Source organism: Pseudophryne corroboree, chromosome 11, assembly GCF_028390025.1.
Source record: "Pseudophryne corroboree isolate aPseCor3 chromosome 11, aPseCor3.hap2, whole genome shotgun sequence".
Taxonomy (NCBI): Eukaryota; Metazoa; Chordata; class Amphibia; order Anura; family Myobatrachidae; genus Pseudophryne; species Pseudophryne corroboree.
The window spans coordinates 129,425,525-129,445,167 of NC_086454.1; the positions used below are offsets into that span (position 1 = coordinate 129,425,525).

The 19,643-nt window shown below is 35.0% G+C and overlaps 12 non-coding genes across 12 annotated transcripts; all 12 read right to left on the reverse strand.

The window, feature by feature from the left end:
- Positions 1–1,087: 1,087 nt before the first annotated feature.
- TRNAT-UGU (transfer RNA threonine (anticodon UGU)) lies at positions 1,088–1,160 on the reverse strand. Its single transcript has one exon. It is a non-coding gene; the product is annotated as a tRNA-Thr (tRNA).
- Positions 1,161–2,693: 1,533 nt separating this feature from the next.
- On the reverse strand, positions 2,694–2,766 carry TRNAT-UGU (transfer RNA threonine (anticodon UGU)). The gene has a single exon. It is a non-coding gene; the product is annotated as a tRNA-Thr (tRNA).
- Positions 2,767–4,299: 1,533 nt separating this feature from the next.
- Positions 4,300–4,372, reverse strand: TRNAT-UGU (transfer RNA threonine (anticodon UGU)). The gene has a single exon. It is a non-coding gene; the product is annotated as a tRNA-Thr (tRNA).
- A 1,533-nt stretch (positions 4,373–5,905) lies between these two features.
- On the reverse strand, positions 5,906–5,978 carry TRNAT-UGU (transfer RNA threonine (anticodon UGU)). Its single transcript has one exon. It is a non-coding gene; the product is annotated as a tRNA-Thr (tRNA).
- Positions 5,979–7,509: 1,531 nt separating this feature from the next.
- TRNAT-UGU (transfer RNA threonine (anticodon UGU)) lies at positions 7,510–7,582 on the reverse strand. Its single transcript has one exon. It is a non-coding gene; the product is annotated as a tRNA-Thr (tRNA).
- A 1,533-nt stretch (positions 7,583–9,115) lies between these two features.
- TRNAT-UGU (transfer RNA threonine (anticodon UGU)) lies at positions 9,116–9,188 on the reverse strand. Its single transcript has one exon. It is a non-coding gene; the product is annotated as a tRNA-Thr (tRNA).
- A 1,531-nt stretch (positions 9,189–10,719) lies between these two features.
- Positions 10,720–10,792, reverse strand: TRNAT-UGU (transfer RNA threonine (anticodon UGU)). The gene has a single exon. It is a non-coding gene; the product is annotated as a tRNA-Thr (tRNA).
- A 1,533-nt stretch (positions 10,793–12,325) lies between these two features.
- TRNAT-UGU (transfer RNA threonine (anticodon UGU)) lies at positions 12,326–12,398 on the reverse strand. Its single transcript has one exon. It is a non-coding gene; the product is annotated as a tRNA-Thr (tRNA).
- Positions 12,399–13,930: 1,532 nt separating this feature from the next.
- TRNAT-UGU (transfer RNA threonine (anticodon UGU)) lies at positions 13,931–14,003 on the reverse strand. The gene has a single exon. It is a non-coding gene; the product is annotated as a tRNA-Thr (tRNA).
- A 1,533-nt stretch (positions 14,004–15,536) lies between these two features.
- On the reverse strand, positions 15,537–15,609 carry TRNAT-UGU (transfer RNA threonine (anticodon UGU)). The gene has a single exon. It is a non-coding gene; the product is annotated as a tRNA-Thr (tRNA).
- A 1,542-nt stretch (positions 15,610–17,151) lies between these two features.
- Positions 17,152–17,224, reverse strand: TRNAT-UGU (transfer RNA threonine (anticodon UGU)). The gene has a single exon. It is a non-coding gene; the product is annotated as a tRNA-Thr (tRNA).
- A 1,534-nt stretch (positions 17,225–18,758) lies between these two features.
- Positions 18,759–18,831, reverse strand: TRNAT-UGU (transfer RNA threonine (anticodon UGU)). Its single transcript has one exon. It is a non-coding gene; the product is annotated as a tRNA-Thr (tRNA).
- Positions 18,832–19,643: the final 812 nt, after the last annotated feature.

Here is a 19,643-nt window from a genome sequence, read left to right on the forward strand (position 1 = left end):
AGTGAAAAACTTGTTGGAACTATAAGCATGAACAGAATCGGCCCAATAAAATGCAACAAATATGTTTTAGACATGCTCTTGTAACCAATCAGCAGATTAGACTGAACATCATAACTCTGTGTACAAATTGAATATCCAAATGTGTGACCAAATTGAAATGGTTCTCCTCACTTAAAGATATTGCATAGACTATTTTAACATTGGGAAACACTAGGTCCCAGTGAGATTGGACCTCATGACCCCTGGTTTACGAGACCAGTGCTCTAACCCCTGAGAGATGGAGCCACATAAGTAGCCAGAACTGTGACCAATACGGGGTCTGAATTATGGTGGAAAAGAGTTTTCTTCAAATTTCAGTAATCTTATTGGATATTATTAGTTGTAGCTCATTCTCCAAATATACACTTTTAACAAATGCCCACTGCTGAAATGCCTGCTTGGGACATGCAGTTAATAACCTATTAAACAATTTAAATAAACTTTCAGTTTGCTGTTGTATGTTGAATAGGTGTATATATAAAATTGAGGAAATGTTGGTCATGTTTTCCATGCCTCACAAACCTTGTGCTCCTTAGTCTGGAATGCCTTCAAAATGATATGACAGAATGTCTTTATATTGAGATATTTGTGACCAATAGTGGTCATTACCTTGAGTATGCTTGCATTTGTACTTTATATATGCTTACATGACCAAAAAAGCCTTCTGGCAGCTACAGTTGTCAATTCAAAACTCTTCTGGATCAACTGATGAAGTTGATTCATGCACGGTACAATACAATGTATATACCATTGTTGCTATCTTTAAAGTTTAATTATGGAAAAGCTCTTTCTACAGTTTGTAATGATACTGAAAAATTATGATGGGATTATCAGCATGAACAGAGTCAATACAATAAAATAATTTTAAGACATGCTCTTGGAACCAATTTGCAGATTAGACTGAACATCATAACTCTGTGTACAAATTGAATATCCAAATGTGTGACCAAATTGAAATGGTTCTCCTCACTTAAAGCTCTTGAGCAGACTATTTCAACATTGGGAGCTGCAATTTATATTTTAGCAGCAGTAACAAGAAAGTAGCACTAGGCCCCAGCGAGATTTGAACTCACGACCCCTGGTTTACAAGACCAGTGCTCTAACCCCTGAGATATGGAGCCTTGCCTTCAGCACTATGTATGTTCATTCTGCTTAGTGATGGAAAAAAAATCTGCTGCAAATTTCAAATCTCTGTTATCATTTTATTGTCACTTTTTGTCCCAATGTAGACTTTTCACAAAAAAAATCTACAAATTTGCAATATCCTTGATTGAGGCATGTAGTATATAACTTTTTCAGAAAATCAAATAAATGCAAAAATTAGCTGTCTTTGCTTGAATTGAATTATATAGAAAATATTGAAAAAGTTGGACATATTTTTAATGGCTCTCCAACTTTGTGTTAGAGTGTCCTGTAGTGAGCTGAAATGATAATACCATGCCTGTCAGCAGAAACAGAACAGGTGTACAACAGGGTGAGAAGTATTAAAAACCTCCTAATGTGTATGTTTTTGTGCTATCATTAAAGTTAAATTATTGGAAAGCTCTTACCATAGTTTCATAATAATAGTGAAAAACTTGTTGGAACTATAAGCATGAACAGAATCGGCCCAATAAAATGCAACAAATATGTTTTAGACATGCTCTTGTAACCAATCAGCAGATTAGACTGAACATCATAACTCTGTGTACAAATTGAATATCCAAATGTGTGACCAAATTGAAATGGTTCTCCTCACTTAAAGATATTGCATAGACTATTTTAACATTGGGAAACACTAGGTCCCAGTGAGATTGGACCTCATGACCCCTGGTTTACGAGACCAGTGCTCTAACCCCTGAGAGATGGAGCCACATAAGTAGCCAGAACTGTGACCAATACGGGGTCTGAATTATGGTGGAAAAGAGTTTTCTTCAAATTTCAGTAATCTTATTGGATATTATTAGTTGTTGCTCATTCTCCAAATATACACTTTTAACAAATGCCCACTGCTGAAATGCCTGCTTGGGACATGCAGTTAATAACCTATTAAACAATTTAAAGAAACTTTCAGTTTGCTGTTGTATGTTGAATAGGTGTATATATAAAATTGAGGAAATGTTGGTCATGTTTTCCATGCCTCACAAACCTTGTGCTCCTTAGTCTGGAATGCCTTCAAAATGATATGACAGAATGTCTTTATATTGAGATATTTGTGACCAATAGTGGTCATTACCTTGAGTATGCTTGCATTTGTACTTTATATATGCTTACATGACCAAAAAAGCCTTCTGGCAGCTACAGTTGTCAATTCAAAACTCTTCTGGATCAACTGATGAAGTTGATTCATGCACGGTACAATACAATGTATATACCATTGTTGCTATCTTTAAAGTTTAATTATGGAAAAGCTCTTTCTACAGTTTGTAATGATACTGAAAAATTATGATGGGATTATCAGCATGAACAGAATCAGTACAATAAAATAATTTTAAGACATGCTCTTGGAACCAATTTGCAGATTAGACTGAACATCATAACTCTGTGTACAAATTGAATATCCAAATGTGTGACCAAATTGAAATGGTTCTCCTCACTTAAAGCTCTTGAGCAGACTATTTCAACATTGGGAGCTGCAATTTATATTTTAGCAGCAGTAACAAGAAAGTAGCACTAGGCCCCAGTGAGATTTGAACTCACTACCCCTGGTTTACAAGACCAGTGCTCTAACCCCTGAGCTATGGAGCCTTGCCTTCAGCACTATGTATGTTCATTCTGCTTAGTGATGGAAAAAAAATCTTCTGCAAATTTCAAATCTCTGTTATCATTTTATTGTCACTTTTTGTCCCAATGTAGACTTTTCACAAAAAAAATCTACAAATTTGCAATATCCTTGATTGAGGCATGTAGTATATAACTTTTTCAGAAAATCAAATAAATGCAAAAATTAGCTGTCTTTGCTTGAATTGAATTATATAGAAAATATTGAAAAAGTTGGACATATTTTTAATGGCTCTCCAACTTTGTGTTAGAGTGTCCTGTAGTGAGCTGAAATGATAATACCATGCCTGTCAGCAGAAACAGAACAGGTGTACAACAGGGTGAGAAGTATTAAAAACCTCCTAATGTGTATGTTTTTGTGCTATCATTAAAGTTAAATTATTGGAAAGCTCTTACCATAGTTTCATAATAATAGTGAAAAACTTGTTGGAACTATAAGCATGAACAGAATCGGCCCAATAAAATGCAACAAATATGTTTTAGACATGCTCTTGTAACCAATCAGCAGATTAGACTGAACATCATAACTCTGTGTACAAATTGAATATCCAAATGTGTGACCAAATTGAAATGGTTCTCCTCACTTAAAGATATTGCATAGACTATTTTAACATTGGGAAACACTAGGTCCCAGTGAGATTGGACCTCATGACCCCTGGTTTACGAGACCAGTGCTCTAACCCCTGAGAGATGGAGCCACATAAGTAGCCAGAACTGTGACCAATACGGGGTCTGAATTATGGTGGAAAAGAGTTTTCTTCAAATTTCAGTAATCTTATTGGATATTATTAGTTGTAGCTCATTCTCCAAATATACACTTTTAACAAATGCCCACTGCTGAAATGCCTGCTTGGGACATGCAGTTAATAACCTATTAAACAATTTAAATAAACTTTCAGTTTGCTGTTGTATGTTGAATAGGTGTATATATAAAATTGAGGAAATGTTGGTCATGTTTTCCATGCCTCACAAACCTTGTGCTCCTTAGTCTGGAATGCCTTCAAAATGATATGACAGAATGTCTTTATATTGAGATATTTGTGACCAATAGTGGTCATTACCTTGAGTATGCTTGCATTTGTACTTTATATATGCTTACATGACCAAAAAAGCCTTCTGGCAGCTACAGTTGTCAATTCAAAACTCTTCTGGATCAACTGATGAAGTTGATTCATGCACGGTACAATACAATGTATATACCATTGTTGCTATCTTTAAAGTTTAATTATGGAAAAGCTCTTTCTACAGTTTGTAATGATACTGAAAAATTATGATGGGATTATCAGCATGAACAGAGTCAATACAATAAAATAATTTTAAGACATGCTCTTGGAACCAATTTGCAGATTAGACTGAACATCATAACTCTGTGTACAAATTGAATATCCAAATGTGTGACCAAATTGAAATGGTTCTCCTCACTTAAAGCTCTTGAGCAGACTATTTCAACATTGGGAGCTGCAATTTATATTTTAGCAGCAGTAACAAGAAAGTAGCACTAGGCCCCAGCGAGATTTGAACTCACGACCCCTGGTTTACAAGACCAGTGCTCTAACCCCTGAGATATGGAGCCTTGCCTTCAGCACTATGTATGTTCATTCTGCTTAGTGATGGAAAAAAAATCTTCTGCAAATTTCAAATCTCTGTTATCATTTTATTGTCACTTTTTGTCCCAATGTAGACTTTTCACAAAAAAAATCTACAAATTTGCAATATCCTTGATTGAGGCATGTAGTATATAACTTTTTCAGAAAATCAAATAAATGCAAAAATTAGCTGTCTTTGCTTGAATTGAATTATATAGAAAATATTGAAAAAGTTGGACATATTTTTAATGGCTCTCCAACTTTGTGTTAGAGTGTCCTGTAGTGAGCTGAAATGATAATACCATGCCTGTCAGCAGAAACAGAACAGGTGTACAACAGGGTGAGAAGTATTAAAAACCTCCTAATGTGTATGTTTTTGTGCTATCATTAAAGTTAAATTATTGGAAAGCTCTTACCATAGTTTCATAATAATAGTGAAAAACTTGTTGGAACTATAAGCATGAACAGAATCGGCCCAATAAAATGCAACAAATATGTTTTAGACATGCTCTTGTAACCAATCAGCAGATTAGACTGAACATCATAACTCTGTGTACAAATTGAATATCCAAATGTGTGACCAAATTGAAATGGTTCTCCTCACTTAAAGATATTGCATAGACTATTTTAACATTGGGAAACACTAGGTCCCAGTGAGATTGGACCTCATGACCCCTGGTTTACGAGACCAGTGCTCTAACCCCTGAGAGATGGAGCCACATAAGTAGCCAGAACTGTGACCAATACGGGGTCTGAATTATGGTGGAAAAGAGTTTTCTTCAAATTTCAGTAATCTTATTGGATATTATTAGTTGTTGCTCATTCTCCAAATATACACTTTTAACAAATGCCCACTGCTGAAATGCCTGCTTGGGACATGCAGTTAATAACCTATTAAACAATTTAAAGAAACTTTCAGTTTGCTGTTGTATGTTGAATAGGTGTATATATAAAATTGAGGAAATGTTGGTCATGTTTTCCATGCCTCACAAACCTTGTGCTCCTTAGTCTGGAATGCCTTCAAAATGATATGACAGAATGTCTTTATATTGAGATATTTGTGACCAATAGTGGTCATTACCTTGAGTATGCTTGCATTTGTACTTTATATATGCTTACATGACCAAAAAAGCCTTCTGGCAGCTACAGTTGTCAATTCAAAACTCTTCTGGATCAACTGATGAAGTTGATTCATGCACGGTACAATACAATGTATATACCATTGTTGCTATCTTTAAAGTTTAATTATGGAAAAGCTCTTTCTACAGTTTGTAATGATACTGAAAAATTATGATGGGATTATCAGCATGAACAGAATCAGTACAATAAAATAATTTTAAGACATGCTCTTGGAACCAATTTGCAGATTAGACTGAACATCATAACTCTGTGTACAAATTGAATATCCAAATGTGTGACCGAATTGAAATGGTTCTCCTCACTTAAAGCTCTTGAGCAGACTATTTCAACATTGGGAGCTGCAATTTATATTTTAGCAGCAGTAACAAGAAAGTAGCACTAGGCCCCAGTGAGATTTGAACTCACTACCCCTGGTTTACAAGACCAGTGCTCTAACCCCTGAGCTATGGAGCCTTGCCTTCAGCACTATGTATGTTCATTCTGCTTAGTGATGGAAAAAAATCTTCTGCAAATTTCAAATCTCTGTTATCATTTTATTGTCGCTTTTTGTCCCAATGTAGACTTTTCACAAAAAAATTCTACAAATTTGCAATATCCTTGATTGAGGTATGTAGTATATAACTTTTTCAGAAAATCAAATAAATGCAAAAATTAGCTGTCTTTGCTTGAATTGAATTATATAGAAAATATTGAAAAGTTGGACATATTTTTAATGGCTCTCCAACTTTGTGTTAGAGTGTCCTGTAGTGAGCTGAAATGATAATACCATGCCTGTCAGCAGAAACAGAACAGGTGTACAACAGGGTGAGAAGTATTAAAAACCTCCTAATGTGTGTGTTTTTGTGCTATCATTAAAGTTAAATTATTGGAAAGCTCTTACCATAGTTTCATAATAATAGTGAAAAACTTGTTGGAACTATCAGCATGAACAGAATCGGCCCAATAAAATGCAACAAATATGTTTTAGACATGCTCTTGTAACCAATCAGCAGATTAGACTGAACATCATATGTCTTTGTCCAAATTAACCATCCAAATATGTGACCAAATTGAAATGGTTCTCCTCACTTAAAGATATTGCATAGACTATTTTAACATTGGGAAACACTAGGTCCCAGTGAGATTGGACCTCATGACCCCTGGTTTACGAGACCAGTGCTCTAACCCCTGAGAGATGGAGCCACATAAGTAGCCAGAACTGTGACCAATACGGGGTCTGAATTATGGTGGAAAAGAGTTTTCTTCAAATTTCAGTAATCTTATTGGATATTATTAGTTGTAGCTCATTCTCCAAATATACACTTTTAACAAATGACCACTGCTGAAATTCCTGCTTGGGACAAGCAGTTAATAACCTATTAAACAATTTAAAGAAACTTTCAGTTTGCTGTTGTATGTTGAATAGGTGTATATATAAAATTGAGGAAATGTTGGTCATGTTTTCCATGCCTCACAAACCTTGTGCTCCTTAGTCTGGAATGCCTTCAAAATGATATGACAGAATGTCTTTATATTGAGATATTTGTGACCAATAGTGGTCATTACCTTGAGTATGCTTGCATTTGTACTTTATATATGCTTACATGACCAAAAAAGCCTTCTGGCAGCTACAGTTGTCAATTCAAAACTCTTCTGGATCAACTGATGAAGTTGATTCATGCACGGTACAATACAATGTATATACCATTGTTGCTATCTTTAAAGTTTAATTATGGAAAAGCTCTTTCTACAGTTTGTAATGATACTGAAAAATTATGATGGGATTATCAGCATGAACAGAGTCAATACAATAAAATAATTTTAAGACATGCTCTTGGAACCAATTTGCAGATTAGACTGAACATCATAACTCTGTGTACAAATTGAATATCCAAATGTGTGACCAAATTGAAATGGTTCTCCTCACTTAAAGCTCTTGAGCAGACTATTTCAACATTGGGAGCTGCAATTTATATTTTAGCAGCAGTAACAAGAAAGTAGCACTAGGCCCCATTGAGATTTGAACTCACGACCCCTGGTTTACAAGACCAGTGCTCTAACCCCTGAGATATGGAGCCTTGCCTTCAGCACTATGTATGTTCATTCTGCTTAGTGATGGAAAAAAAATCTTCTGCAAATTTCAAATCTCTGTTATCATTTTATTGTCACTTTTTGTCCCAATGTAGACTTTTCACAAAAAAAATCTACAAATTTGCAATATCCTTGATTGAGGCATGTAGTATATAACTTTTTCAGAAAATCAAATAAATGCAAAAATTAGCTGTCTTTGCTTGAATTGAATTATATAGAAAATATTGAAAAAGTTGGACATATTTTTAATGGCTCTCCAACTTTGTGTTAGAGTGTCCTGTAGTGAGCTGAAATGATAATACCATGCCTGTCAGCAGAAACAGAACAGGTGTACAACAGGGTGAGAAGTATTAAAAACCTCCTAATGTGTATGTTTTTGTGCTATCATTAAAGTTAAATTATTGGAAAGCTCTTACCATAGTTTCATAATAATAGTGAAAAACTTGTTGGAACTATAAGCATGAACAGAATCGGCCCAATAAAATGCAACAAATATGTTTTAGACATGCTCTTGTAACCAATCAGCAGATTAGACTGAACATCATAACTCTGTGTACAAATTGAATATCCAAATGTGTGACCAAATTGAAATGGTTCTCCTCACTTAAAGATATTGCATAGACTATTTTAACATTGGGAAACACTAGGTCCCAGTGAGATTGGACCTCATGACCCCTGGTTTACGAGACCAGTGCTCTAACCCCTGAGAGATGGAGCCACATAAGTAGCCAGAACTGTGACCAATACGGGGTCTGAATTATGGTGGAAAAGAGTTTTCTTCAAATTTCAGTAATCTTATTGGATATTATTAGTTGTTGCTCATTCTCCAAATATACACTTTTAACAAATGCCCACTGCTGAAATGCCTGCTTGGGACATGCAGTTAATAACCTATTAAACAATTTAAAGAAACTTTCAGTTTGCTGTTGTATGTTGAATAGGTGTATATATAAAATTGAGGAAATGTTGGTCATGTTTTCCATGCCTCACAAACCTTGTGCTCCTTAGTCTGGAATGCCTTCAAAATGATATGACAGAATGTCTTTATATTGAGATATTTGTGACCAATAGTGGTCATTACCTTGAGTATGCTTGCATTTGTACTTTATATATGCTTACATGACCAAAAAAGCCTTCTGGCAGCTACAGTTGTCAATTCAAAACTCTTCTGGATCAACTGATGAAGTTGATTCATGCACGGTACAATACAATGTATATACCATTGTTGCTATCTTTAAAGTTTAATTATGGAAAAGCTCTTTCTACAGTTTGTAATGATACTGAAAAATTATGATGGGATTATCAGCATGAACAGAATCAGTACAATAAAATAATTTTAAGACATGCTCTTGGAACCAATTTGCAGATTAGACTGAACATCATAACTCTGTGTACAAATTGAATATCCAAATGTGTGACCGAATTGAAATGGTTCTCCTCACTTAAAGCTCTTGAGCAGACTATTTCAACATTGGGAGCTGCAATTTATATTTTAGCAGCAGTAACAAGAAAGTAGCACTAGGCCCCAGTGAGATTTGAACTCACTACCCCTGGTTTACAAGACCAGTGCTCTAACCCCTGAGCTATGGAGCCTTGCCTTCAGCACTATGTATGTTCATTCTGCTTAGTGATGGAAAAAAATCTTCTGCAAATTTCAAATCTCTGTTATCATTTTATTGTCGCTTTTTGTCCCAATGTAGACTTTTCACAAAAAAATTCTACAAATTTGCAATATCCTTGATTGAGGTATGTAGTATATAACTTTTTCAGAAAATCAAATAAATGCAAAAATTAGCTGTCTTTGCTTGAATTGAATTATATAGAAAATATTGAAAAGTTGGACATATTTTTAATGGCTCTCCAACTTTGTGTTAGAGTGTCCTGTAGTGAGCTGAAATGATAATACCATGCCTGTCAGCAGAAACAGAACAGGTGTACAACAGGGTGAGAAGTATTAAAAACCTCCTAATGTGTGTGTTTTTGTGCTATCATTAAAGTTAAATTATTGGAAAGCTCTTACCATAGTTTCATAATAATAGTGAAAAACTTGTTGGAACTATCAGCATGAACAGAATCGGCCCAATAAAATGCAACAAATATGTTTTAGACATGCTCTTGTAACCAATCAGCAGATTAGACTGAACATCATATGTCTTTGTCCAAATTAACCATCCAAATATGTGACCAAATTGAAATGGTTCTCCTCACTTAAAGATATTGCATAGACTATTTTAACATTGGGAAACACTAGGTCCCAGTGAGATTGGACCTCATGACCCCTGGTTTACGAGACCAGTGCTCTAACCCCTGAGAGATGGAGCCACATAAGTAGCCAGAACTGTGACCAATACGGGGTCTGAATTATGGTGGAAAAGAGTTTTCTTCAAATTTCAGTAATCTTATTGGATATTATTAGTTGTAGCTCATTCTCCAAATATACACTTTTAACAAATGACCACTGCTGAAATTCCTGCTTGGGACAAGCAGTTAATAACCTATTAAACAATTTAAAGAAACTTTCAGTTTGCTGTTGTATGTTGAATAGGTGTATATATAAAATTGAGGAAATGTTGGTCATGTTTTCCATGCCTCACAAACCTTGTGCTCCTTAGTCTGGAATGCCTTCAAAATGATATGACAGAATGTCTTTATATTGAGATATTTGTGACCAATAGAGGTCATTACCTTGAGTATGCTTGCATTTGTACTTTATATATGCTTACATGACCAAAAAAGCCTTCTGGCAGCTACAGTTGTCAATTCAAAACTCTTCTGGATCAACTGATGAAGTTGATTCATGCACGGTACAATACAATGTATATACCATTGTTGCTATCTTTAAAGTTTAATTATGGAAAAGCTCTTTCTACAGTTTGTAATGATACTGAAAAATTATGATGGGATTATCAGCATGAACAGAGTCAATACAATAAAATAATTTTAAGACATGCTCTTGGAACCAATTTGCAGATTAGACTGAACATCATAACTCTGTGTACAAATTGAATATCCAAATGTGTGACCAAATTGAAATGGTTCTCCTCACTTAAAGCTCTTGAGCAGACTATTTCAACATTGGGAGCTGCAATTTATATTTTAGCAGCAGTAACAAGAAAGTAGCACTAGGCCCCATTGAGATTTGAACTCACGACCCCTGGTTTACAAGACCAGTGCTCTAACCCCTGAGATATGGAGCCTTGCCTTCAGCACTATGTATGTTCATTCTGCTTAGTGATGGAAAAAAAATCTTCTGCAAATTTCAAATCTCTGTTATCATTTTATTGTCACTTTTTGTCCCAATGTAGACTTTTCACAAAAAAAATCTACAAATTTGCAATATCCTTGATTGAGGCATGTAGTATATAACTTTTTCATAAAATCAAATAAATGCAAAAATTAGCTGTCTTTGCTTGAATTGAATTATATAGAAAATATTGAAAAAGTTGGACATATTTTTAATGGCTCTCCAACTTTGTGTTAGAGTGTCCTGTAGTGAGCTGAAATGATAATACCATGCCTGTCAGCAGAAACAGAACAGGTGTACAACAGGGTGAGAAGTATTAAAAACCTCCTAATGTGTATGTTTTTGTGCTATCATTAAAGTTAAATTATTGGAAAGCTCTTACCATAGTTTCATAATAATAGTGAAAAACTTGTTGGAACTATAAGCATGAACAGAATCGGCCCAATAAAATGCAACAAATATGTTTTAGACATGCTCTTGTAACCAATCAGCAGATTAGACTGAACATCATAACTCTGTGTACAAATTGAATATCCAAATGTGTGACCAAATTGAAATGGTTCTCCTCACTTAAAGATATTGCATAGACTATTTTAACATTGGGAAACACTAGGTCCCAGTGAGATTGGACCTCATGACCCCTGGTTTACGAGACCAGTGCTCTAACCCCTGAGAGATGGAGCCACATAAGTAGCCAGAACTGTGACCAATACGAGGTCTGAATTATGGTGGAAAAGAGTTTTCTTCAAATTTCAGTAATCTTATTGGATATTATTAGTTGTAGCTCATTCTCCAAATATACACTTTTAACAAATGCCCACTGCTGAAATGCCTGCTTGGGACATGCAGTTAATAACCTATTAAACAATTTAAATAAACTTTCGGTTTGCTGTTGTATGTTGAATAGGTGTATATATAAAATTGAGGAAATGTTGGTCATGTTTTCCATGCCTCACAAACCTTGTGCTCCTTAGTCTGGAATGCCTTCAAAATGATATGACAGAATGTCTTTATATTGAGATATTTGTGACCAATAGTGGTCATTACCTTGAGTATGCTTGCATTTGTACTTTATATATGCTTACATGACCAAAAAAGCCTTCTGGCAGCTACAGTTGTCAATTCAAAACTCTTCTGGATCAACTGATGAAGTTGATTCATGCACGGTACAATACAATGTATATACCATTGTTGCTATCTTTAAAGTTTAATTATGGAAAAGCTCTTTCTACAGTTTGTAATGATACTGAAAAATTATGATGGGATTATCAGCATGAACAGAATCAGTACAATAAAATAATTTTAAGACATGCTCTTGGAACCAATTTGCAGATTAGACTGAACATCATAACTCTGTGTACAAATTGAATTTCCAAATGTGTGACCAAATTGAAATGGTTCTCCTCACTTAAAGCTCTTGAGCAGACTATTTCAACATTGGGAGATGCAATTTATATTTTAGCAGCAGTAACAAGAAAGTAGCACTAGGCCCCAGTGAGATTTGAACTCACGACCCCTGGTTTACAAGACCAGTGCTCTAACCCCTGAGATATGGAGCCTTGCCTTCAGCACTATGTATGTTCATTCTGCTTAGTGATGGGAAAAAATCTTCTGCAAATTTCAAATCTCTCTTATCATTTTATTGTCGCTTTTTGTCCCAATGTAGACTTTTCACAAAAAAAATCTACAAATTTGCAATATCCTTGATTGAGGCATGTAGTATATAACTTTTTCAGAAAATCAAATAAATGCAAAAATTAGCTGTCTTTGCTTGAATTGAATTATATAGAAAATATTGAAAAAGTTGGACATATTTTTAATGGCTCTCCAACTTTGTGTTAGAGTGTCCTGTAGTGAGCTGAAATGATAATACCATGCCTGTCAGCAGAAACAGAACAGGTGTACTACAGGGTGAGAAGTATTAAAAACCTCCTAATGTGTGTGTTTTTGTGCTATCATTAAAGTTAAATTATTGGAAAGCTCTTACCATAGTTTCATAATAATAGTGAAAAACTTGTTGGAACTATAAGCATGAACAGAATCGGCCCAATAAAATGCAACAAATATGTTTTAGACATGCTCTTGTAACCAATCAGCAGATTAGACTGAACATCATAACTCTGTGTACAAATTGAATATCCAAATGTGTGACCAAATTGAAATGGTTCTCCTCACTTAAAGATATTGCATAGACTATTTTAACATTGGGAAACACTAGGTCCCAGTGAGATTGGACCTCATGACCCCTGGTTTACGAGACCAGTGCTCTAACCCCTGAGAGATGGAGCCACATAAGTAGCCAGAACTGTGACCAATACGGGGTCTGAATTATGGTGGAAAAGAGTTTTCTTCAAATTTCAGTAATCTTATTGGATATTATTAGTTGTAGCTCATTCTCCAAATATACACTTTTAACAAATGACCACTGCTGAAATGCCTGCTTGGGACATGCAGTTAATAACCTATTAAACAATTTAAAGAAACTTTCAGTTTGCTGTTGTATGTTGAATAGGTGTATATATAAAATTGAGGAAATGTTGGTCATGTTTTCCATGCCTCACAAACCTTGTGCTCCTTAGTCTGGAATGCCTTCAAAATGATATGACAGAATGTCTTTATATTGAGATATTTGTGACCAATAGTGGTCATTACCTTGAGTATGCTTGCATTTGTACTTTATATATGCTTACATGACCAAAAAAGCCTTCTGGCAGCTACAGTTGTCAATTCAAAACTCTTCTGGATCAACTGATGAAGTTGATTCATGCACGGTACAATACAATGTATATACCATTGTTGCTATCTTTAAAGTTTAATTATGGAAAAGCTCTTTCTACAGTTTGTAATGATACTGAAAAATTATGATGGGATTATCAGCATGAACAGAATCAGTACAATAAAATAATTTTAAGACATGCTCTTGGAACCAATTTGCAGATTAGACTGAACATCATAACTCTGTGTACAAATTGAATATCCAAATGTGTGACCAAATTGAAATGGTTCTCCTCACTTAAAGCTCTTGAGCAGACTATTTCAACATTGGGAGCTGCAATTTATATTTTAGCAGCAGTAACAAGAAAGTAGCACTAGGCCCCATTGAGATTTGAACTCACGACCCCTGGTTTACAAGACCAGTGCTCTAACCCCTGAGCTATGGAGCCTTGCCTTCAGCACTATGTATGTTCATTCTGCTTAGTGATGGAAAAAAAATCTTCTGCAAATTTCAAATCTCTGTTATCATTTTATTGTCACTTTTTGTCCCAATGTAGACTTTTCACAAAAAAAATCTACAAATTTGCAATATCCTTGATTGAGGCATGTAGTATATAACTTTTTCAGAAAATCAAATAAATGCAAAAATTAGCTGTCTTTGCTTGAATTGAATTATATAGAAAATATTGAAAAAGTTGGACATATTTTTAATGGCTCTCCAACTTTGTGTTAGAGTGTCCTGTAGTGAGCTGAAATGATAATACCATGCCTGTCAGCAGAAACAGAACAGGTGTACAACAGGGTGAGAAGTATTAAAAACCTCCTAATGTGTATGTTTTTGTGCTATCATTAAAGTTAAATTATTGGAAAGCTCTTACCATAGTTTCATAATAATAGTGAAAAACTTGTTGGAACTATAAGCATGAACAGAATCGGCCCAATAAAATGCAACAAATATGTTTTAGACATGCTCTTGTAACCAATCAGCAGATTAGACTGAACATCATAACTCTGTGTACAAATTGAATATCCAAATGTGTGACCAAATTGAAATGGTTCTCCTCACTTAAAGATATTGCATAGACTATTTTAACATTGGGAAACACTAGGTCCCAGTGAGATTGGACCTCATGACCCCTGGTTTACGAGACCAGTGCTCTAACCCCTGAGAGATGGAGCCACATAAGTAGCCAGAACTGTGACCAATACGGGGTCTGAATTATGGTGGAAAAGAGTTTTCTTCAAATTTCAGTAATCTTATTGGATATTATTAGTTGTAGCTCATTCTCCAAATATACACTTTTAACAAATGCCCACTGCTGAAATGCCTGCTTGGGACATGCAGTTAATAACCTATTAAACAATTTAAATAAACTTTCAGTTTGCTGTTGTATGTTGAATAGGTGTATATATAAAATTGAGGAAATGTTGGTCATGTTTTCCATGCCTCACAAACCTTGTGCTCCTTAGTCTGGAATGCCTTCAAAATGATATGACAGAATGTCTTTATATTGAGATATTTGTGACCAATAGTGGTCATTACCTTGAGTATGCTTGCATTTGTACTTTATATATGCTTACATGACCAAAAAAGCCTTCTGGCAGCTACAGTTGTCAATTCAAAACTCTTCTGGATCAACTGATGAAGTTGATTCATGCACGGTACAATACAATGTATATACCATTGTTGCTATCTTTAAAGTTTAATTATGGAAAAGCTCTTTCTACAGTTTGTAATGATACTGAAAAATTATGATGGGATTATCAGCATGAACAGAATCAGTACAATAAAATAATTTTAAGACATGCTCTTGGAACCAATTTGCAGATTAGACTGAACATCATAACTCTGTGTACAAATTGAATATCCAAATGTGTGACCAAATTGAAATGGTTCTCCACACTTAAAGCTCTTGAGCAGACTATTTCAACATTGGGAGCTGCAATTTATATTTTTGCAGCAGTAACAAGAAAGTAGCACTAGGCCCCAGTGAGATTTGAACTCACGACCCCTGGTTTACAAGACCAGTGCTCTAACCCCTGAGCTATGGAGCCTTGCCTGCAGCACTATGTATGTTCATTCTGCTTAGTGATGGAAAAAAATCTTCTGCAAATTTCAAATCTCTGTTATCATTTTATTGTCGCTTTTTGTCCCAATGTAGACTTTTCACAAAAAAAATCTACAAATTTGCAATATCCTTGATTGAGGCATGTAGTATATAACTTTTTCAGAAAATCAAATAAATGCAAAAATTAGCTGTCTTTGCTTGAATTGAATTATATAGAAAATATTGAAAAAGTTGGACATATTTTTAATGGCTCTCCAACTTTGTGTTAGAGTGTCCTGTAGTGAGCTGAAATGATAATACCATGCCTGTCAGCAGAAACAGAACAGGTGTACAACAGGGTGAGAAGTATTAAAAACCTCCTAATGTGTGTGTTTTTGTGCTATCATTAAAGTTAAATTATTGGAAAGCTCTTACCATAGTTTCATAATAATAGTGAAAAACTTGTTGGAACTATCAGCATGAACAGAATCGGCCCAATAAAATGCAACAAATATGTTTTAGACATGCTCTTGTAACCAATCAGCAGATTAGACTGAACATCATATGTCTTTGTCCAAATTAACCATCCAAATATGTGACCAAATTTAAATGGTTCTCCTCACTTAAAGATATTGCATAGACTATTTTAACATTGGGAAACACTAGGTCCCAGTGAGATTGGACCTCATGACCCCTGGTTTACGAGACCAGTGCTCTAACCCCTGAGAGATGGAGCCACATAAGTAGCCAGAACTGTGACCAATACGGGTTCTGAATTATGGTGGAAAAGAGTTTTCTTCAAATTTCAGTAATCTTATTGGATATTATTAGTTGTAGCTCATTCTCCAAATATACACTTTTAACAAATGACCACTGCTGAAATGCCTGCTTGGGACATGCAGTTAATAACCTATTAAACAATTTAAATAAACTTTCAGTTTGCTGTTGTATGTTGAATAGGTGTATATATAAAATTGAGGAAATGTTGGTCATGTTTTCCATGCCTCACAAACCTTGTGCTCCTTAGTCTGGAATGCCTTCAAAATTATATGACAGAATGTCTTTATATTGAGATATTTGTGACCAATAGTGGTCATTACCTTGAGTATGCTTGCATTTGTACTTTATATATGCTTACATGACCAAAAAAGCCTTCTGGCAGCTACAGTTGTCAATTCAAAACTCTTCTGGATCAACTGATGAAGTTGATTCCTGCACGGTACAATACAGATTAATACAATGTATATACCATTGTTGCTATCTTTAAAGTTTAATTATGGAAAAGCTCTTTCTACAGTTTGTAATGATACTGAAAAATTATGATGGGATTATCAGCATGAACAGAATCAGTACAATAAAATAATTTTAAGACATGCTCTTGGAACCAATTTGCAGAATAGACTGAACATCATAACTCTGTGTACAAATTGAATATCCAAATGTGTGACCAAATTGAAATGGTTCTCCTCACTTAAAGCTCTTGAGCAGACTATTTCAACATTGGGAGCTGCAATTTATATTTTAGCAGCAGTAACAAGAAAGTAGCACTAGGCCCCAGTGAGATTTGAACTCACAACCCTTGGTTTACATGACCAGTGCTCTAACCCCTGAGCTATGGAGCCTTGCCTTCAGCACTATGTATGTTCATTCTGCTTAGTGATGGGACAAAAAAATCTTCTGCAAATTTCAAATCTCTGTTATCATTTTATTGTCGCTTTTTGTCCCAATGTAGACTTTTCACAAAAAAATTCTACAAATTTGCAATATCCTTGATTGAGGCATGTAGTATATAACTTTTTCAGAAAATCAAATAAATGCAAAAATTAGCTGTCTTTGCTTGAATTGAATTATATAGAAAATATTGAAAAGTTGGACATATTTTTAATGGCTCTCCAACTTTGTGTTAGAGTGTCCTGTAGTGAGCTGAAATGATAATACCATGCCTGTCAGCAAAAACAGAAAAGGTGTACAACAGGGTGAGAAGTATTAAAAACCTCCTAATGTGTGTGTTTTTGTGCTATCATTAAAGTTAAATTATTGGAAAGCTCTTACCATAGTTTCATAATAATAGTGAAAAACTTGTTGGAACTATCAGCATGAACAGAATCGGCCCAATAAAATGCAACAAATATGTTTTAGACATGCTCTTGTAACCAATCAGCAGATTAGACTGAACATCATAACTCTGTGTACAAATTGAATATCCAAATGTGTGACCAAATTGAAATGGTTCTCCTCACTTAAAGATATTGCATAGACTATTTTAACATTGGGAAACACTAGGTCCCAGTGAGATTGGACCTCATGACCCCTGGTTTACGAGACCAGTGCTCTAACCCCTGAGAGATGGAGCCACATAAGTAGCCAGAACTGTGACCAATACGGGGTCTGAATTATGGTGGAAAAGAGTTTTCTTCAAATTCCAGTAATCTTATTGGATATTATTAGTTGTAGCTCATTCTCCAAATATACACTTTTAACAAATGACCACTGCTGAAATGCCTGCTTGGGACATGCAGTTAATAACCTATTAAACAATTTAAAGAAACTTTCAGTTTGCTGTTGTATGTTGAATAGGTGTATATATAAAATTGAGGAAATGTTGGTCATGTTTTCCATGCCTCACAAACCTTGTGCTCCTTAGTCTGGAATGCCTTCAAAATGATATGACAGAATGTCTTTATATTGAGTTATTTGTGACCAATAGTGGTCATTACCTTGAGTATGCTTGCATTTGTACTTTATATATGCTTACATGACCAAAAAAGCCTTCTGGCAGCTACAGTTGTCAATTCAAAACTCTTCTGGATCAACTGATGAAGTTGATTCATGCACGGTACAATACAATGTATATACCATTGTTGCTATCTTTAAAGTTTAATTATGGAAAAGCTCTTTCTACAGTTTGTAATGATACTGAAAAATTATGATGGGATTATCAGTATGAACAGAGTCAATACAATAAAATAATTTTAAGACATGCTCTTGGAACCAATTTGCAGATTAGACTGAACATCATAACTCTGTGTACAAATTGAATATCCAAATGTGTGACCAAATTGAAATGGTTCTCCTCACTTAAAGCTCTTGAGCAGACTATTTCAACATTGGGAGCTGCAATTTATATTTTAGCAGCAGTAACAAGAAAGTAGCACTAGGCCCCAGTGAGATTTGAACTCACGACCCCTGGTTTACAAGACCAGTGCTCTAACCCCTAAGCTATGGAACCTTGCCTTCAGCACTATGTATGTTCATTCTACTTAGTGATGGAAAAAAATCTTCTGCAAATTTCAAATCTCTGTTATCATTTTATTGTCGCTTTTTGTCCCAATGTAGACTTTTCACAAAAAAATTCTACAAATTTGCAATATCCTTGATTGAGGCATGTAGTATATAACTTTTTCAGAAAATCAAATAAATGCAAACATTAGCTGTCTTTGCTTGAATTGAATTATATAGAAAATACTGAAAAAGTTGGACATATTTTTAATGGCTCTCCAACTTTGTGTTAGAGTGTCCTGTAGTGAGCTGAAATGATAATACCATGCCTGTCAGCAGAAACAGAACAGGTGTACAACAGGGTGAGAAGTATTAAAAACCTCCTAATGTGTGTGTTTTTGTGCTATCATTAAAGTAAAATTATTGGAAAGCTCTTACCATAGTTTCATAATAATAGTGAAAAACTTGTTGGAACTATCAGCATGAACAGAATCGGCCCAATAAAATGCAACAAATATGTTTTAGACATGCTCTTGTAACCAATCAGCAGATTAGACTGAACATCATAACTCTGTGTACAAATTGAATATCCAAATGTGTGACCAAATTGAAATGGTTCTCCTCACTTAAAGATATTGCATAGACTATTTTAACATTGGGAAACACTAGGTCCCAGTGAGATTGGACCTCATGACCCCTGGTTTAAGAGACCAGTGCTCTAACCCCTGAGAGATGGAGCCACATAAGTAGCCAGAACTGTGACCAATACGGGGTCTGAATTATGGTGGAAAAGAGTTTTCTTCAAATTTCAGTAATCTTATT